Below are 18,504 nucleotides of genomic sequence, written 5' to 3' on the forward strand. Positions count from 1 at the left end.
AATCAGATGCCCTCAAGTAATTTTTAACTTGTTCTTTCCCTATTTTAGCCTCTTCTGGTCCTACCTAATTTTCACTGGCATTCACTACATTAGATGTCCAATCACCACCAACCTTCTTGGTGAAAACTGAAACACAGAAGTCATTAAGCACCTCTGCCATTCCCACATTTTCTGTGATTTCCCACCCCGATCCCCCACTGAGTAACGGGCCTACCCTGTCCTTGGTCTTCCTCTTGCCTCTAATGTATTTGTAGAATGTTTTCTTGTTACCCTTTATGTCTATAGCTAGTTTGATCTCATTTTGTGCCTTGGCCTTTCTAATTTTGTCCCTACATACTTTGTGTTGTTTATTTCTATGGGGATTGCTCATACATAGTTGCTGTATAAATACCAGATTGCATGAGCCAAATTTACTTCAGAATAAGACTGCGGCTTACCCAACTTTGTAAAGAATTGGGAGAGCTATAGATAAACCCCCCCCATAAAACTGCAAGGTATTACTACAACAGGTTAGTGAAAACTCCTGTTATGCGCAATATCTGAAGCAGCATTCTCTCTCTAAGTATGAGAATGCCCGGTTTAGATAACATGTCTATATACAGCATTTGTTGGATATTTATGGTGCTAATTTGTCATGCAAGGTTTATCTACAGCCCAGTGACAGGAAGCAAAGTTTTTGACTCCGTCCGTGACGACATTGGTGTCAATACGCTGTCATTTCTATATCATTTTAAGGGCTATGTGTGAAAATGGAATTGGTATCAACCTGTTATAGTGCAGTTAAAAATAACTTAACTTGCTGTCCTGACTGTACATGCGCTGTGAAAAAAGGACTTCTTTCCTAAGGGCTGTTGAATTGGAAATCTGTCACAAGAAACAAGTTCACTTGAAAAGGAGTACTTGTGGCACCTTAGAGACTAACCAATTGATTTGAGCATAAGCTTTCGTGAGCTACAGCTCACTTCATCGTGAATGCATCCGATGAAGTGAGCTGTAGCTCACGAAAGCTTATGCTCAAATAAATTTGTTAGTCTCTAAGGGGCCACAAGTACTCCTTTTCTTTTTGCGAATACAGACTAACACACCTACTACTCTACAACTTGAAAATGAAAGTGAATTTGTGAATGGACTCTGTTAGGGGGCTTATTCCTTCACCCACTTACTTCCCTGGTCCTTCTCGCATGAACAGAGAGCAACAATACCCAAAGTCCAGAGGTGCAAACAATTTGATGTTTATTGGGGTGAACTTCCAGCAAGCATGATTCCAGTTTCCTTCCTTAGTGTCCCCCTTCCCAGCTCTGACACCACAGAGCCTTACCTGGGTCCCTGTTCCCATTCCTGCCATTAGCAGAACATGATGCCAATTTCCCCACCCCCATTCCCTGTTCCCATTTCCCCCCTTAGCAAAACATGATTCCAATTCCCCACCCCCATTCCCTGTTCTCATTCCCCCCCTCACTTCCTGATTGACTGCAGACTATATAGTAAAACTTGAGTTCTGCTTAGCTATACCTTAACCAATCATTTTCCTGAAATTTAACTAACCAATCCTAACATATTGTAATATGATTATTTAACCAATTATATCCCACCACCTTAATTAGTTTACACCCAGCAAAATTAATTATACAGCTGACAGAAACAATCACAGAACCAGACAGAGACCATGCAAATAAACAATAGCAAAGTGGGAACTATAATGACAAAACAATACAGAAGTGAGGATTTCACATCCCAGCTATTGATAAGTGAGTTCTTGCCAGACAGGATGCTGTCAAATTAAGTTTCCTTTTACATTTTCTAGGCACTTCCCTTTCTCTGGAGGTGATAGGCACTATCAGGACAGGATTGTATTCCTAACAGCCCAATAGCACCTTATTTCAATGTGACTAGTTTGGAATGGGAGGATGTGTCTGTTTGCTTCCCAGCTTATGGCTGCCTGTCAAAGGCCTTAGCCTAAGAACAGGGCCTCAGACTGTCACAGTAAGAGAAGTCCCTTACACCGGCAGACAGTGATTTTGATTCTTTCTTTTATACCTCTATAACTAGCTAAGTGATAAGAATATACCTAAATTAGAGTAGAGGCCTTTACAGACAGGCCTGAATATCTATATCCTAACAGACTCAACAATAGAGAATGTTATACGATGAAGTAAGCTGTAGCTCATGAAAGCTTATGCTCAAATAAATTTGTTAGTCTCTAAGGTGCCACAAGTACTCCTTTTCTTTTTGCGAATACATATTCGGCTGCTACTCTGAAAACTGTAACAATGTAATTCTAATTTTCTGACCTACTTGGGTTGTTTTTATAAAGAGCTGGGTGAAATAAACAACCTGGAAACTGCCAGATGAGGTCACAAATACATATATACACAGACATGTCAGTTCAAGCCAATTCATCCACAACAGGGTACAAAATTCAGTAATTATTCCAACACAACAGATTGTACCAAAACGATAAAAACATGGTGCAATATGATTTGCACCACTCATTCGACAACCTGCAGAAGAAAGAATACCAACAATAACAGACCAAATTTCTTGTAATAGTTCCATAAGGCTAAGATTATTCCCACAAATCTCCAGTAGTACAGTGAGTTTTGGCTTTGTGTATAAGGAGTTCCTAAATTTCTAGGTAAAAGGGCAGCTTGAAATTAAGAATAACAGCAAAATAAAACATTTACGTGTTCAAAGAAGTGGGGGAGAAGGGTGGAGAATTGAAGGGAGGCCAGCAAGTTTATATTGCTTGTGTTGTACTCTTAAAACGCCCATGAGATTGTGCTTTGATTGGAATGCGCCCAAACAAATTAACATGTGAAACCCATGCTGTGTTCAGATCTTGTTCCTTGAGTTAAACTTCCTTAGGCCTGCAAGATGCCACAACAAGTGAGATATTATCAGGTTAAATTATTTTACCTTGAATCACACATGAATAATTCAAACCTTTCACATTATCGTTTATCCACATAACCTCAGTTGTCACTCCTCAAAGGTTACATTTTCCATCTCTGGCCAATTGTACTTGTTCCTGACCTCGGCCCCCCACACCCTTGTCTGTTACTGGTCACTGAATTAACAGGGGAACGGCTTGATGTTGCTTGCTCTCATATCCAGTTTTTTCCAGAGATGGGAACTATTTCTTTACCGATGCACACCAAACCAGTGGCAGCTCCAGCTCTTGAGAGAAATAAAAATCCACTTGAAAATATGAGCTAGGTCCTTTAATCCCTGTATGGTAGTACAATAGACCCCCCCTCCCCGCCCCAATTCTCTTGATTAGAGAGTTTCATCCTTCAAACATTTTCGTTTTCAAGGCTCTTGAGGATCCTGGCACATCTGAGACTGCAGACTTGCTTTCCTTGCAAAGACACGAACACACAGAAGGATGGCAGTTGTGTTTTTTTGTTTTTGTTTTTTTTAATTGGGGAGGGAGCGTCGGCCTTTCTGCTTTGTACTTCTACTATCGCCTCAATGATCTTTTGGTCCAGAGTAGCTTGGCCGCTGCACTTTCTTAGGTGCTGCCTCTTGGAAGACCAATGATATTCAGAAGAAACCCGTGCTGTTATACTCCTCCAGCATTAGAAACATTTAATAGTCTTTTGGCCTGTTTACATCACTGTTGACCTGAACATATACACTAAGGCCCCTTTACACCTCTCTGGCACATATATGTGTAACCCTTCTGCCAGGCCAAGTTGATAGCAGCAAGGGCCGGGTTCAATACACAGGGGTTCCCTCTCATTAAAGCAAATGCAAAACTGGCTCGAGCCCCCACCCAGTGACCTGGGAAAATCTTACACACCCCCTGGGCGCCTCAAGGAGGCAATACTTCCCCTCTCGCAAGCACAGAGTCTTGGTGTAGTAGAGAATCTTTAATAACATGAGGCAAACAACATCAGCATTAAATTGGGGAAACACCACAACTAGTGTTCATTAACCAAACCATGAACACTGACCCACCCCAGAAAATTTGGGCCACATCCTTTCCCTCAGGCTCTTGAGTCCCAGAACCCAAACGTCTCTTGAGTCCAGCAATCCACTAATCGCCCAAAGTCCAAAAAAAGTCCAGCCCCGGAGTTCAAAAGTTCACCTGCAGAGTGTTACTCCCCAATCTGGCTAAAATGTGCCTGGGTGTGGGGGAAAGAGGTAAGGGGCACCTTACGTGTCCTGAAGCTGACTGCCCCACAGGGCTCTGCTCCGCTCCACCACGACCGGCTCCGCTCTGCACAGCTCACCGTCTCACGACCGGCTCCGCTCAGCTCGCCGTCTCACGAACACACCGCTGTCTCACGACCGGCTCCAGACAGCTCGCCGTCTCACGAACACACCGCTGTCTCACGACCGGCTCCGCTCAGCTCGCCGTCTCACGAACACACCGCTGTCTCACGACCGGCTCCGCTCAGCTCGCCGTCTCACGAACACACCGCTGTCTCACGACCGGCTCCGCTCAGCTCGCCGTCTCACAAACACACTGCTGTCTCACGACCGGCTCCGCTCAGCTCGCCGTCTCACGAACACACTGCTGTCTCACGACCGGCTCCACTGCACACTAGAACTTCCGGCTCCCCCCTACTTGACACAGTGCTCAGTGATTTCAGCTCTCAGTGATTTCAGCTCATAGTAGTGGGAGCCTTAGTGCTGGTGCACTATAAGGCTGAAGTGAATTCAGCACAATACCTGTAACAAAACTCTTAATAGACCCAAAATTAGCTCTGACATTCCACAGTGGAGAGAGACAGAGGTGCAATTGGTGCTTCAGGCCCTCACAAAAGGGGCCTACACCACCAGGCACTAATACCTGTCTCAAGTCTCTCTCAATTCACAGAGTTTTGGAACCCATGTCCCTTGCCTAGTGAGTGCTACTCAGTTGATGGTGAGTCCTCCATCATAACAAAAAGGCCAAGTACAGTTCCAAGCACAGTTCCCATAATCAGGGTACTAACAATTTATTCTTCCCGCCCCAATAACAGAGACACTGGGGATCCCACAACAGCCAAAGTGACGATTTGGGCAGTTATGGCCTCATTCTAGGCAGGGTGGGTGTGCCTATGCAAATGAGATCAGCCCCTGAAGTTCTTTTCCACAACTTGCCACACCTCACCACCAGATGTCAGGGTGGAGCCCACCCTGTCTCTGCTTACATCTGTAAATGCGAATTGTGCCCTATAGCAGGGTGTATTGATTTAAGTAGATGATTTTAATTATGATTTAAATTAGCAAGCAGGAAATCCTGATTTTAAATAGTTGATTTTAATCATACTTTGCGTTTGTACTTTTTAGTTATTTTCCTAAGTAACTAGTCAGCTGGTCAACATTAAAACATGTTGATTTGCAACTAAATATAGCCTTTGCACTAAATTTGGTGCTTCTTTTTACTAGCTGGGAGCATACACTATATATCTATACACATTTAAGCAATGATATAGCTTAACTTACATTTATGCAGATTGTTAATTTTTAGATTTTCTGTTATGTTAGAAAGTGGTGAATGATGGGGTTTTTTGTTTTTTTTTTTGGCTTGATTTTTTTTTGTCAAGCCCTATTTGGATGGAAATTCAGTTAAAAAACCAAAAACCGCATTTATTTTTTTTTCTTATTAAATAAAGCTACCTTAAATGTGCTGGGTACAGAAGGAAAAACGAAGTTTATCAAAGCATGTTTTGCATTTCAAACTAACTGATTTATTTAACAAAGGAAGTATGATCTCTAATTAATGAATTGAACAGATTTTTTTTTCTCGTCACCATGTCCTTCAAGATTTTTAGAAGTAGTAGATCTCATTTTCTCATACTGAGTTTTTATTCATAGATTTGAAGAAGAAAACAAGCTTTCCTGCTTTTTTTCAACTCCCACTGACTTCTTAACTTTGAATTAAATAATCACTGAATAAAACAAAATTTGAATAAAACAAAATGAAGAAAACATTCTTTCTGCACCACCCTGCCCCCCCAAAGAAAAACAACAAACTATTGCTTTCAAACGTTGATTTAGCACTTCAACAAAATCTTCCAAAACGAAAAAGCTTCCAAAAACTTAGCCAGTGACTAGTTTTACTTTCTTTAAAGCTTGGCAACATACATTAATTTATATTAAATACAAAAATATTAAACAGTAAAGGTAATAGTTTTTAGTAAGTCTAGGCCTTAACATAAGCCGATTTCAAGTTTAATGTCAATAGGTTTATTTAAACTCTGTATTTAATTTAAATAAAAATTATTTAATTTCTTTATTCTTTGATAGATAAAAATCACTTTTTTTCTTTTAAAATCCAAATAGTGCAGTGTAAATCTTCAATATAAAGGGATCCTGTAATTGGAGCTTTCTCAACTATACTATCAAGTCAAGTAGTCTGTTTTTTTTTTTTCCCCTCATTATAGGATCCTGGAATTGAGAGAGAACTCATGCTGATATCATGTCTGATGGTCATTCCTTTAGAGCAGCTGGCATCATGGCTCATCACAGGGAAATGTTGTTTTGCCATGGTTAGGCTGAGCTCTGGCTTCCTCAGAGACCTAAGAGCAGCAGACACCGGAAAGCTTTTGGCAGCTGTGTGAACCTGAAAGTACCACTGTCAGGGTAAGCAAAACAATTATTGCCATCAGCACAATGACTTGCTGTAAAGTTAAAATGGCATCTTTTATTCTGAACCAAAATTGTATGCAAATAAAACAATCAATTATACAAGCTATAAAACATTTTAAAGTATGAATTTGCAAGTAATAAGTACAGCTTGTTTAAAGGTCAGTGGGTAAAAACGGATTTAAAAAAAATTAGTTTTAATATTTTCTAACCGTACACGGCCAAGTTCTTCTCTCACTCTGTAGCAGGTGTCATTGTGGTTACTCCAGATTTACAGTAGTGTCAGTGAGGGCAGAAGTGATGTACTTATTTTTAATTACTTGTACTTTGAACAGCTTTTAACAGTTCAGTTCACCTTTAAGGTAATGTGTAACCTGTTAGTTCAACCTTGAGTGCTATTACAGACTTGCTCTTATAAACGGATTTTTTTTTTTTTTACTGTAGCATTATGGAACCTTTATAAACAATCTGGTCTGTTACTATTTATCTTTTTTTCTTTCCACTAGGGTGTTGAATGAATGAGGCAAATCATATTGCATCATGTTATTGATTGTTTTGGTACAATCTGTTCTGTTGTAGTAATTGTTGAATTTTGTACCGTTTTGTGAATGAATTGGCTTGAATTGGACATGTTTGTGTGTGTATGTATTTGTGACCTCAGCTGGCAGGCTTGCTTAGAGATGTCATTCTTTCTGCCATCAGGCCTCTCTCTTCCCTGATACTTTTTCGGTCTGGAATCAAACGATGTCCCTGTCTCCATTCAGACCTCTGGTAAAACTTCCATTGATTTCAATGAGATCAGGAATGGCAGCTGTTCATAGGTACCAATTAGAGATTGGTAGCCCTATACATCCTGAAGTGAGCTGTAGCTCACGAAAGTTTATGTTCAAATAAATCTGTTAGTCTCTAAAATGCCACAAGTCCTCCTTTTCTTTATACATCCTATACAACAGCTCAGCTGCATTCGCTCTCAGCATTTTTGGTGCCAATGTCGTTGCCTCTGGAGCCTGCACGCTCTCTGAATGGCTGCGGAGAGCGGGAGGACATGAACTTCAACCTGAAAAATGGCTGATTCCATTAAGAAAACTTCAAGCCCATGATGTTTGAGTGACTCTGAATTTTTTCAGAATCCATTGCTATTATCCTCGCCTCTCTGGATGAATGAACCTAAACACTTTTATTACATTAGCCAGTTGTTGTGTCTCTTCTTATACCACAGAAAGCAATTTCAGAGACTAATGACTGCAAGGCCCCTCACAATAGTAGGAGTAACCTTTTATTGTTACAGCAAGTCTGGCTCAGGATGGTGTCATCCGCAGTGACATCTATTGGACAAAGTTGTTAAAGCAATGTCAATATATAGCTTGGCATTCATTTAGCATAAATTAATTCACTTAGAACCTCAGCCAAAGTCTATCGAAATCAGTGGAAAGCCTTCCATTTACTTCAATGGACTTAGAATCAAACCACAAAAGAGGGGGGAAAAAAACCTCAATGTGGTCTCTCTCTCACATTCTGTATTTTAGTATAGTGGACTCCAGCCACTTGTCATTGGGAGAAAAGATCTGGTTGGTATTTAAGCAGATAAATTAATCACATCTGATAGCCTCTCTAAAACAAAATCTACTGATAGGGTAGAATGAACGCTGGTTTAGAGGAACATATTTTATTTTTGTTTTCTGCTTCCCACTCTGAAATGATGCTGTCAAAAGGGAAAAAGGATCGGGAATTAAAATGGGAAAATTCATTTTAAAAGGGGGGGCGGTAGGGGAATGACAAATCCTGTAATAAATATCAGGGAATTTTTAACTCCATACAAAAATGCAGGGATTTGTTTTGGTTTTTTGTTTCTGTGTGTGTGTGTTTGGGAAGAGAGGGCAGGGCAGGGAAAGGCATGTTTTTTGTGCTTCTAATTCTTATTTGTTTTAATGCTGTTGTGCCTGGTATAAATCGCCCCTTTCCAGTGTGCCAATAGCACCCTTATTTATTATGTTCTCCAGAAGCTGGAGATATGAAGATGTGCCATAGCCACATGCCCACCAACCACTGCCTCATACCGCTGTTCCATTGCTGTGGAACTAGGGATTGTCGTCATTCTTTTATAGAACCGGAGTGTCAGCTTTTTTTACCCCCACAAGTCTCCACAGGCTGTAGTTCTAGAAGTGATGCCTTACTCTGGCCATTACCTCTGTGGGTAGGTACAAATATCCACACAAACAGCCATTTTACATGGTCAGCGGGTTCCTCATGCACAGGGGCATTAGGATATTTATGGGGCTTCTCACCACCTTTCTGTCAGAATCTGTTTTCCTAATATTTGTGTTAGAGTTTTTGAGTCCAGAGTACATGAAATATTATAAAGAATGCACAATAAATCTGCTCATATTAATTCAATGGCTCTGCCGTGCAAAGTATTTTTACTGCTACAGATATTGAGTAAACACAAAGAAAAGTCAAAGCACAGTGATACTCTGTAACAACTCATGATGATGTATACAGCACGGTGATCCACATCGGGAGCAGATTTCATGTGACTTTAGGATCCAGAATGACAGGTTTCTTCCCAGCGAGGGAAAAGGAGCCAACGGAGGAAATTATTCAACACGTAGCTGGTCTGATAAATTCTTTCCGTTCAGGACAGTGTTGCCTAGACGCACTACCACTTCTATTACCTAATGAGCCTGTGTGTAATAAAAATTAACTTGTTTAAAAATTCTGGGCCAGATCCTCAACTGATGTACGTTGGCATAGCTCCCTTGATTTCAAAACCCCACTTTATTGTTTTGACTTTTGGCTTAGAATCCCTAACACTGTGGAATTCAAACTATTTTGTGAAGATTTTGGGCATTGCTGCCTGCTGCGAATACTTTGTCCTTATGATGGAGTTGCATCCAGTTTCTCAACCTGAGCAGGATCAGGCCAAATTGCTAGGGATGAGCAGCAGTGAAGAAAGTGCTGCAAAAATTGGTGTTGGTGATTCAGAAAGTGATGCTGTTGCATCTTAGGCTATATCTACGCTAAGATCAGAGCTATGGGTCCAGCATGTGTAAATCTATCTGATATAGCTAGCTTGAATAGCAATAGCATTAAAGCCATGGGAGCAAGGATAGCAGCTTGAGTACATACATATAGTACCAGGTGAGTTTGAACAACTTGTTTTGCCACTCACACTGCCATGGCCGCATTGCTATTGTTCAAGCTAGCAGACTCCGGTATGTCTACCTGTGTTTCAGTCATACCTCTGATTGCAGTGTAGACAAACCCTGAGTGTTGAACCTGTTCCTGAGCATCGTGCTAGGGATCTCTGGGCACCTGGAGGTGTCTTTTGAATGGAACACACAATCAAGGTCCCAGGACACCTGTGGCAATTAAAGGTTGCATGGCGTTTTTGCATATCTTTGCATAGGGCTGGATCTCTCTGCTGCTGGATATAAATAACTACTTCTAGCTCCAAAGAGAATTATTTGTATCCAAAGAGAACTGAGCCCTGGTGTCCAAATTCAAATTTAGTCATTACATTCTTTCTGCTTGCAAATGCTCCCACAGTTTCAATTGGATAGGATCTTTACTTTCTATTATAATCTGTGGTATAGTGTTGCTTTGCTGTTTACTGATAAATGGATGCAGTGGCTCAGTTACTGTAATGAATGAAGTGACCTATGTAATAAATAAAATGATGAGCCACGCTTTCCAGCAGGGCTAGATTTTGAAAGTACATTATAGAACCAGAAGTGATGTGATATAAATTGGGACCCACATGGGCTGGCTGACTCCAGATGTTTGGAAGTCCTGACAATTTTGTTGGGAAAGAGGGTACTTTTTCCCCTCAAGAGGGACAAAATACCAGAGATTCTGCCTAAAAGCCTGATTTTATTATTTATCTTTAGTGCACTGTGGTTACATCTGTGTCTAATAGTAAAGAAGTGCAGGACTGTCATAAATATAAAGGGAAGGGTAAACACTTATAAATCCCTCCTGGCCAGAGGAAAAACCCTTTCACCTGTAAAGGGTTAAGAAGCTAAGATAATGTCGCTGGCACCTGACCAAAAAATGACCGATGAGGAGACAAAATGCTTTCAAATCTGGAGGGGGGGAAAAACAAAGGGTCCTCTCTGTCTGTATGATGCTTTTGCTGGGACCAGAGCAGGAATGCAAGTCAGAACTCCTGTAAAAAGTCAGTAAGTAATCTAGCTAGATATGCGTTAGATTCTGTTTTGTTTAAATGGCTGATAAAATAAGTTGTGCTGAATGGAATGTATATTCCTGTTTTTGTATCTTTTTGTAACTTAAGGTTTGGCCTAGAGGGATTCTCTATGTTTTGAATCTGATTACCCTTTAAGGTATTTACCATCCTGATTTTACAGAGGTGATTCTTTTACTTTAGTTAAAATTCTTCTTTTAAGAACCTGATTGCTTTTCATTGTTCTTAAGATCCAAGGGTTTGGGTCTGTTCACCTATGCAAATAGGTGAAGATTTTTATCAAGCCTTCCCCAGGAAAGGGGGTGTAGTGTTTGGGGGGATATTTTGGGAGGGAGCCATTTCCAGGTGGGCATTTCCCCTGTTCTTTGTGTAACACTTTGGTGGTGGCAGTGTTTAATCTAAGCTGGTAAGAATAAGCTTAGGGGGTCTTTCATGCAGGTCCCCACATGTGTATCCTAGAGTTCAGAGTGGGGAAGGAACCTTGACAAGGACCTTCAAACTTCTTGTTGCTATCTGTGTCTTTAATACAGTATTATTTGGGTTCTGTGTCTCTTGACATATAAACCTTAGACCAAGGCCATTTCTCCTGCTGCAGAGCTGTTTGCTTCTCTGGATGGACTGTTATGAGTTGCTCTTTCTTTCTGTCTGTCTTTCTCTCATATCAGGCAGGCTTTTACTTTAAAAAGCTGTACCATCAATCATTATGAAATTTCTGGGGGCATTCTGGTAACTTCTGTAACATGATCAGATGCTTATTTTTAAATCACATTTATACCCACCCACAATATAAAATATTTCATGATAATATGCAGAGGGAAACTTGGAAAACTTTTTGGTCAGATCAGTAAAACAAGTGACAAAACCCTTTTTATTGCACCACGAGACCATGTTTTATTGGTGAATTAATAGAAATAACTGAACTATTTTAGTTGCTAACCGGGAGCAGTATATTAGCAACGGTTTTAATAAGTGTAGAGTGACAGGAGACTGCTGAGAATCAGAAAATGAGACACTGTATTTATCCCTTGTGGAGAATTTCTTTTATTAAAGACTTTGGGTTAACTGGGGGTAGATTTAATGGCTCAGCTATGTTTTTATTGGATACTCAGTGGTGAGCAATCCCAAAGGTGGTATGAGGACAGAAACGACCCTGCGAAGATGAAGGAAGGCATGAAAGGAACAGAAAGAAACCAAAAGGACAAAAGTTGAATGCTTCCTTGTTGCCACGAGGGAGCAGGTTTATTTTTTTCCCTTCTGTCTTTTTAATAGTCACCTGCAGTTTGGCACAATGCTCTTCTGGGAGCCAGCATTTTTAGATTTAAAGCGCCAGATCCTTAACTGCTCTAAGTTGGTATAGGTTGATGGGCAGCGGGTATAATAGGCTAGGGGAGGCTAAACCTCACCAGCGGCCTCAGAGCCGCCCCCCTTTGAGAGCGCAGACACCTGGGCTGTGGCCTGCCTGCACTGCGCCCTGAGGCCCTGCTGCCGCTCTTCCCCTGTGGCCCTGCTAGTGCTGCTCCAGCTTCCCCAAATGCCGGAGCCGTGTGACGCCCATGTTTAGGTGAATGGAACTCGTCAACATAGATGTGTTGACTTCCCTCAAGCGAGAATCTAGCCCTTAACCGCTTTCTATCAACTTGACGGTCAACTTGTTACACACTGAATTCTCTTCTATACCCAGGCATTATTTATACACAGTTCTCTTTTAATCTAGATTTTGCGTTTCTGCAAGTTGTCAAATGCTATTGACACTTGTGTTTTTGGTGACTCAGTTCATTTATTTCTGTCTCTGTTTTCCTGGGGCTAATTTTAGCTCTTTGCTATTTTAAATGTGGATAGGGCTGCTGTGAATACTAAGTACCTGAGTTCTAGTTTTCTGTCTTATTTACATTTAGGCTAAGGCTATCTGGCTCTGCAGTTTGGATTCAGATTATGGAGGTGTGAATGGTGTGCTGCACTATAACTCTCCCGTATGGATGCGATGTGTATAAATGAAAGGGTACATAATTGTATTAATGTAGTCCTCTGAGACTAAGTTAATGTGAAGTAGGTACCTTTCAGTTTCCACTGGGATATATACCACAGCAGTGTGTGCTGCAATTCTGAATTGCAGGGCTGTGTAGAAAAACCCTTTAAAATCTTCTTTCTATCATTTTGTTCATTGTGATTTTTTTTTAAACATCTTAGCAAAATATGTTCCCAAATTTGGTATAGATCTGTTCATTTGCTGGTTGGATTGTATGCTTTTCAGGGCAGGGGCCCTGTCCGTCATCTTCTTTGTAAAGAGCTATCTACACTTTCAGCACTCCATGAATACTAAATAAGGAGCTGGGTGAACACTGAAAAATGAATCCAATGCACCTGGCCCTGTTTTTCTGTTTTGAAAACTGTTGTGTGAACAGACATGGTTCTGAATAAGCACCAATAAAAGGTGGTGGTATTGATGAAAAAGATCTGGGGATTATAGTGGATCAGAAACTGAATGAGAATCAACACTGTGATGCAGTTGCGAAAAAAAAAGACTTCTTATTATGTTGTGGTGTATTAACAGGAGTGTCATACCTAAGATGCGGGAGGTAATTGTCCTGCTTTTCTCAGCACTAGTAAGGCTTCAGCTGGAGTATTGTATCCAATTCTGGGTGCCGCACTTCAACCTGACCTGTGAGGAAAGGTTTAAAAAACTGGACATGTTTATCTTGAGGGGGAAAAAAACCCGAAGGGGGGAACCTGATAAGTCTTCAAATATGTTGAGGGCTACTATAAAGATGACTGCAATCAATTGTTCTCCATGTCCACTGAATGTAGGACAAGAAGTAATTGGCTTAATTTGCAACAAGGGAAATTTAGGTTAGATATTAGGAAAAAAACTTTCTAACTGTAATGATAGTTAAGCTCTGTAATAGGCTTCCCAGAGAGGTTGAGGAATCCCCACCACTGGAGGTTTATAAGAACAGGTTAGACAAACGCTCCTGTCAGGGATGGGTTAAGTTTACTTAGTTCTGCCTAAGCACATTGGGCTGAATTTGATGACTTCTTGAGGTCCCTTCCATCCCAGCATTTCAATGGTTCTATGGCCCTTAATTGAATGAAGAGGTTCTCAAAAAATGAGTCCTTAGAAATGACTGACTTTCTCAGGCTGGATCACTTGTAGATCAACTGGAAAGATGAATACACTATGCTCCAGCAGTGTGGTTTCATGGGTAAGCTAAATGACTGAAGCCAATGGCAAAAACTCCCACTGACTTTAATGGGGCCCAGATTTCATTCTGGCTGCTAGTCCCACCTCTGCCAATAACAAATGGAAGAACAGGGAAATAGATAGTAATGAATATAAATCAGAAGTTAAGAATTGTAGAAAAATAAGGGAAGCCAAAGGGGACACAGAGAAATATATGGCCAGCAGACTTAAGCACAACAAAAAGGAGGTTTTTAAATATTATATTATATATTTTATATTCAGAACAAAGAATCCTGGCAATGGTATTGATCTATTACTAGATCAAAATGGTAGAATTATCCGTTATAATGCAAGAAAGGCAGAAGTGTCCAATAAATATTTCTGTTCTGTATTTGGGGGAAAAATAGGTGATACTGTCTCATTGTATGGTGATAGTACTCTTTCCATTCTACTAGCATCTCTGGAGGATGTTAAACAGAAGCTATATAAGTTAGACATTTTTAAACAGCAGGTCCAGATCACTTGCATCCAAGAGTTTTAGAAGAGCTGCTTGAGGAGCTTGCTGGAACATTATTGATGATTTTCAATAAATCTTGGAGCACTAGGGAACTTCCAAAGACAGGAAGAAAGCTAATGTTATGCTAATTTTTAAAAGGATAAACACAATGACCTGGATCATTATAGGCCTGTCAGCCCGATATCAATCCTGGGCAAGGTAAAAGAGTGTATGTTATGGTACTTGATTAATAAATAACTAAGGCAGGGTAATGTATTTAATGCTAATCCACATGGGTTTATGGAAAATAGATCCTGTCTAACTTGATGTATTTTTTTTTTTGAGATGACAAGTTTGGTTGATATAGGTAATTGTGTTGATGTAGTATACGTAGACTTCTATTATCTAGACTAGGTCTAGATAATACTTAGTCCTGCCATGAGTGCAGGGGACTGGACTAGATGACCTCTTGAGATCCCTTCCAGTCCTATGATTCTGTAAGGAATTTGAGTTGGTACTGCATGACTTTTTGATTAAAAACCAAGAATGATATAAAATTAACATGGCATACATTAAATGGATTAAAAATGATGGATTGGTCCCAAAATTAGAACTGTAAATGGGGAATTGTCATTGAGCAGGTCTGCATCTAGTGAGATCCCTCTGGGTTAGGTTCTTGGCCCCAGGCTATTTAACATTTATATCCATGACCTGGAAGAAAAAACACAAAAATTGGAGTGGTAAATAAGGAAGAGAACAATTCACTGATCTACTGTGGATCACTTGGTACAATGAGTGTTTTAATACAGCTAAATGTATACATGTAGGAACAAAGAATGTAGGCCATACTTACAGGATTAGGGACTCTATCTTGGGAAGCAGATACTCTTAAAAAAATATACTTGTGGGTCATGGTGGATAATCAGTTGAACATGAGTGCTCAGTGGCCAAAAAAGCTAATGTGATCTTGCTATGCATAGACGGGACTCTCGAGTAGGAGTAGTGGTTATTTTACCTCTATATTTGGCACTGGTGTAACAGCTACTGGAATACACTCTCCAGTTCTGGTGCCCACAATTCAGGAAGGCTGTGGATAAATTGGAGAGGGCTCAGAGAAGAGCCACAAGAATGATTAAAGGATGAGAGAACTTGCCTTATAGTGATAGATTCTGGGAGCTCAGTCTCTTTAGTTTAACAAAGAGTAGATTAGGGGATGACTGGATAAGTCTATAAATGCCTATATGGAGAACAAATATTTAATAATAGGCTCCTCAGTCTAGGAGAGAAAAGTATAACATGGTTCAATGGCTGGAAGTTGAAGCTAGACAAATTCAGAATGGAAATAAGGTGTAAAATTTTAATAGTGAGAATAATTAACCACTGGAACAATTTACCAAGGCTCCTGGTGGATTCTCCATCAGTGACCATTTTAAAATCAAGATTGGATGCTTTTCTAAAAGAATGAGGAGTCTGGTGGAACTTTAAGGACTAACAGATTTGTTTGGGCATAAGCTTTCATGGGTAAAAAACCGCACTTCTTCAGATGCATGGAGTGAAAATTACAGGTACAGGCATAAATATACTGGCACATGATGAGAAGGGAGTTAACTTACAAGTGGTGAATGAGTGTTGACAAGGCCAATTCAGTCAGGGTGGATGTGGTCCACTCCCAATAATTGATGAGGAGGTGTCAATACCAAGAGAGGGAAAACTACTTTTCTAGTGAGCCAGCCACTCCCAGTCCCTATTCAAGCCCAAATTAATGGTGTTAAGTTTGCAAATGAATTGTAGCTCTGCAGTCTCTCTTTGAAGTCTGTTTTTGAAGTTTTTTTTGTTAAAGGATGGCTACTTTTAAATCTGTTGTTGAATGTCCAGGGAGATTGAAGTATTCTCTTACTGGCTTTTGTATGTTACCATGCCTGATGTCTGATTTGTGTCCATTTATTTTTTTACATAGAGAAGGTCCGGCTTGCCCAATGTACATGGCAGAGAGGCATTGCTGGCACGTGATGGCATATATCACATTAGATGTGCAGGTGAATGAGCCGCTGATGGTGTGGCTGATGTGGTTGGGTCCTCTGGTGGTGGTGTTAGAGTAGATACGGGGACAGATTAAGCAACGGGGTTTGTTACAGGGATTGGTTCCTGGGTTAGTGTTTCTGTGGTGTGTAGTTGCTGGTGAGTATTTGCTTCAGATTGGGGATCTCTCTGTAAGCGAGGACTGGCCTGCCTCCCAACGTCTGTGAGAGTGAGAAATCATTTTCCAGGATAGGTTGTAGATGGTTGGTGATGTGCTGGAGAGGTATGAGCTGGGAGCTGTACATGATGGCTAGTGGTGTTCTGTTGTTTTCCTTCTTGGGCCTGTCCTGTAGTAGGTAACTTCTGGGTACCTGTCTCACTCTGCCAGTCTGTTTCCTCACTTCCCCAGGTGGGTATTGTAGTTTTAAGAATGCTTGATAAATATATTGTAAAAATACTCCAAATAGTACAGGATTGTGCCTACGGCCCAGTCTACTTTTAAAGGTCACCCATGGCTTTGACCATTTTCCTTAAAAGCTTGTTTCATAAAAAAGTCTTGGTCACCACTAAAACATGTCTGACACTCGCTGGATATCTGAGGACACTGATCTGGTTGCAGTGATTATTTCGCCCTTTCTTTGTCAACCCTCTGCCACCGTTTTATTAACTTCGCTTGCTAGCCAGTTGCTTTACTGTAGAAAGTGTGCGGTGAACAGTGAGGTAGCAAATATGCAGATGAGAGAGTTATTTAGGTAAGTCAAATTCATAGAGGACTGTGAGGACTTTAGAGGGATTTAACCAAGCTAGATGAATGGGCTATATGATGGGAAATGATGTTTAATGTTGATAAATGCAAAGTAATATAGGTGTCCATCTCAAGCCATTTATTATGGTTGCCTGCCAGGCAAACCCTTGCAAGATGGTTCACTGACTTTTGATTAAGGTAACTTGCTAACTGCTAGCTTTTACATTGGGCATCCATCTTAAAAGCAAAAATACAAAGTGTACCAGTTATATATTTCTGACCATCCACAGCTAGTTTGTGTATGTGATTTTATCTTTAAAAATCATGCGGTATAGTTATTTACTTTTTACTAATGTTTAAGATTTAAAAGATTAAGAATCTTAAGTGCTTGAAGGATGGAGATGTTTAAGCATTTTCAAAGTGCATGCAGGATGCTAGCATTTTTGGGTGCTATATGTGAGCTATGCTTCCTTAGGCTAATTGTGCAGAAAAAGAGCACCGTAGTGCAGTTTCATCTGCAGAATGGTGTGATTGTGCAGAAGTGCTAACACTTACGGACCATGGAGTCTGCTTATTTCCTTCATTTTTTATTATCAGCAAACTTTAATTACAGCTTACCTACCACCTTTTGCCTACATTTACAATGCAATAAATTTCCTTTCTCTCCATGCAATCGGCATCCCGAACAGGGCAGTGCATATGCAGTGGAAGATATTGATTCCCTGAAGAAATTATAAGAGCATTTCTTCCCAAGTAAACACACACACAAAGGCTATTACAAAGGCCCCCCAAACAGTCAATTGTCTGTGCTTTATTGAACAACACAATACAAGATTGAAAACACAACAAAATTATCGTAAAGTAATTGCTGGAACTTAAAGGGAACAAATGCAGGTATTGGGGCAGGAATTCTGACAGGACTTGATTGTTCTCTCTAAAGACAGACATTTTCTGTTCAGAAGTTTTAGACTTGTTTTTTAAAAAAGAGAAAGTTGGCCTTAGGAATTTAAAATTAATCTTGAAATGATTGTATAATGTTTAAACTAATCTTTCGATTTGAGGACATCAATAAGATATAGCTATGATTGTGAACTGTGTCCTTTAAAAATGTAGTCAGTGAGCTTTTAGATGATAGAAATAAGATTAGAAGGAAAAGCTCAAGGTTACTAGTAGCTGCACATGGGGTAAATAAAATCTCACATTAAATTAAATAAAATTAAAATTAAATAAAAATCCTGTCTGTCATATTGCTGCTGATTGGAAAATATATATACAGTGAATTAATT

At 40.2% G+C, this 18,504-nt stretch overlaps 1 protein-coding gene across 1 annotated transcript in view; it reads left to right on the forward strand.

The window, feature by feature from the left end:
* Window positions 1-18,504, forward strand: part of FSTL4 (follistatin like 4) — a 775,101-nt gene that overhangs the window by 39,815 nt on the left and 716,782 nt on the right. The window contains exon 3 of the mRNA XM_073355595.1: window positions 6,378-6,576. The gene's annotated coding sequence lies outside the window, so the exon portion shown is untranslated. The remainder of the gene's footprint in view (window positions 1-6,377; window positions 6,577-18,504) is intronic.

This window comes from Lepidochelys kempii, chromosome 8, assembly GCF_965140285.1.
Source record: "Lepidochelys kempii isolate rLepKem1 chromosome 8, rLepKem1.hap1, whole genome shotgun sequence".
NCBI classification, from domain to species: domain Eukaryota; kingdom Metazoa; phylum Chordata; order Testudines; family Cheloniidae; genus Lepidochelys; species Lepidochelys kempii.